Source organism: Malurus melanocephalus, unplaced genomic scaffold, assembly GCF_030028575.1.
Source record: "Malurus melanocephalus ecotype Western Australia unplaced genomic scaffold, MMel_1.1 scaffold_183, whole genome shotgun sequence".
Lineage (NCBI taxonomy): Eukaryota > Metazoa > Chordata > Aves > Passeriformes > Maluridae > Malurus > Malurus melanocephalus.
In genome coordinates, this window is record NW_026623415.1 from 67,048 (window position 1) to 70,269 (window position 3,222).

Genomic DNA, 3,222 nt, shown 5'->3' on the forward strand with positions numbered 1-3,222 from the left:
GTTCGAATGACCTTCTAATCTGTGCAGTGATAATTGCCTGTTTTACATAATGTGTAAAGCTTTGCAGAGGAGTGTTTGTAGTGATGGAACATGTATTAAAAATCATTGTCTGGCAACTAATAAGAATGTAAAGCCATTCTATAAATAGTGCAGATAAGCTTTAAAAGGAGGAATGAGCAAATATACTTAGGMAAATCAAAGAACAACTGTGCTGGGGCCCGGCTGGGCATTTAACATAGCAGTGGCTCATGGGCTGTGTCCATGCTGGCAGGGAGCATGGCACTGGAGGCTGAGATGGAGAGGAAAGCTGGGARTTCAACATTCCTCTGGATTTTGGCAGTTTTTTCTTGGCCTTATTCTGTGGGTAGAACATAACTTCGAGGTAGGAGTGCATCTCCCAGATAGTTGAACCTGGAAGAAATCCAGTTTAGCATATTTTCAAGTCTCTTCCCAGCACAAACTGGAGAACAGTAAATAGAGATGATCTGGAGCTTTGCTCCAAAGCACTCTTCCAATTTAGACTAAAATTCTATTTATAGAGCTGCGTGGAACATCAGTAGGCTTTTACCCCAGATTTGTGATCTTGGCACTAGATAGAATAGCCTAATGAGGTTTTTCTTGGAAATAAGTGGAATTTCTGGTGGGCTTGATAYTTCAGGGGCAGAAAGGGGATCAAGAGATTATGCACTAAAGCACTGAAGACTGASATTTATGACTTGGGTTTTTATATGCTCTTGAGATTAAGTGCTAAGTTAATGGCAGAGTTTCTGTTTGGCCCCTGTGTTGGGCTTACATGGCAAGGTTTTGGTGGCTGGGGCTGCAGAGGTGGCYTATGTGTGAAGAGGCTGGGGGCTGCCCCCTGCATTGGACAAAGCTAGACCCAGCTTGCTCCAAAACAATCCTTGGCCAAAGCTGAGCTCATCAGTGAAGCTGGTAACACCTCTGGGATAAGAAATGCTAAAAAMCAGAATGCAGCAGTTGTGAAGTTGTGAGGAGAGAGGAAAAATGTGTGGGAATCARCTCTGCAGACCCCAAGGTCAGTGGGGGACCAGGAGGAGGAGAAGGTGTTCAGGCACCAGAGCAGAGATTCTTTGGCAGCCTCTGGAGAAGATCATGGTGAGGCAACTGTGAGCAGGGGGATGTGCCCTGAAAGAARGTGCAGCCTATTGAGAGTCYGTGCTGGAGCAGCCTCCTGGCAGAAATGATGGCCCTGCAAGAGGAGCCCACACCAAGAGCAGCTTTTGTGGCAGGAGCAGCAGCTTGTGGGAAAGGTCCATACTGGGACAATTTATGAAGGACTGTTTCTCATCAGAGGGACCCCATGCTGGAGCGTGGGAAGAGTGTCAGGATTAAGGAGCAGCAAAATCCAAGTGTTATATGGGCTGAGCTATGCTATTTTTAATTGCCAGTAAATTAGTTTCCCTAAGTCAGGTAGCTTTTTGTCATGAGGGTAATGGGTAAGTGACCTCCCTGTTTATCTTGATCCATGAGCTTTTCCTTATTCTCCCCCTGTCCTGTTGAGTAGGAGGAGTGAGAGCAGGTCAGTGGGCACTTGGCAGCCAGCCAGGGTCAATCCACTACACCAACACTGAGGCTGTGGACAAACAGAAATTTTGCAGGCCTCTACTCCTGCGAATTCTTCCCAGTCCAAGTTCTCTGAAGCTCTGGTGATGGCAGCATGAGCAAATTCTGCAGTTTTTCAGCCTTTTCTGTCGTGGGTTGCAGTGCACTCACATGATCCTGTTTACCAGCTCTGCCCAGAACAGTAACTTCCAGCAGGGTTGGAGACAAAGAGCAGTGATGTGGTCAACAAACACTATAAATCCAGGACTGGATGTCTGAATGATGTTCTCCTGCCTTTTCCTTTATGCTCTCTTAATGTACGCTTAGATAAAATCTGCCTGTGTTAAAAAAAAAAAAAAGAAAAAGTTTAATAAGTATTGGAACATTTCCAGCTACTGGTGTGTAGTTAGAGTTTTGAAACAGTATTTATTGGTATGCCAGTAGACTTTTTTGAGCAATTTTGTCTTGTAAGTKTTAGAAATTCTAAATTCATTGTTACCATTAGGAAACCTCAACAAATTATCCCTTGGATCATAGGTGTGATATAATTTCATGATATGAGGAGCTTGGTGAAGAGATAATTGAATTATGACTAATGGGAATACAGTTGAATGTGAGGTGATTGCAGGGGGCGGGTGGGCAAGGGACCATATTTATTTGGCTTATCTGAATCATTCCTGCTGCTGTAGAATTGTTATTTAACAGTGGTTTGGTCTGGGTTTTGTTTATTTGACTAAACTACCTTGGCAATTTCTGATTCCTTTTATATTTAAAACAATGTTTCTGCAGTGTTTTTTAGTTCTCCTCTCAAACCTATTTTTCCTGCCTTTTATCTGTCATGCAGCTTTCATCAGTTGAGCTCATAGATTTCTGACTAATGGGAAAACATGTTTCCAATTAAAAACTAAAAAAAAATAATCTTAGAGCTTCATATTTGGGAATCATTAATTTTAACACAACAACATTACAGAATTGCTGTAACATAAAAACTATTGCAGCTCTTTTATAATTTAAAATGATTTTTTACCTCCACAATTGAAAAAACCTGCAGATGAGTTTGTTTCCCAAGCATTTTTCTTCATTCTGAGCCAAATGTGAAAAGCCCTACAATTAAAATTTGGGCTAAATCCTACAGTCCCATGTGAAAGGCTGTAAATATTTGGTATTCTATTTATATGAGCTAAGAAGCTTGAGTGTAAAATACTGATGGCTGAATGATACATCAAGGAGCTGCCTGATACTGGACTAATACCAGTTTCACTGAATAGTAGTTACGTCTGAGTGTAAGAATAAGAAACTTGCTTGCCCTGAAGTGGCCAGTGGCCACATGGCTGTATCTGATAGTCACACCATCACAGAAGCTCCCTGTGTCATATCCTTATATCCTTATACCTTGGAGCTACCTAAAAGGTGACTATAAAATTTTTAAAATGAAGCTGATGCATACCTTGTTTGTATTCCTTTTGTGTTGGTAAGGTTTTTTCACAAGTCACAGTTGTGTGTTGGAGAATAACTCTGCTTTTCAAAGTTCCTTAGAGTTCATAAACCCTTCAGACTGACTTGTGCCGTAGCCTGTTCTTCTCCAACTTCTATTTCTTCTTCATCTTTCTAAGAATGTGCCATTGTTTTGCATCCATATTTTGCCTGCATGAGTTTTCC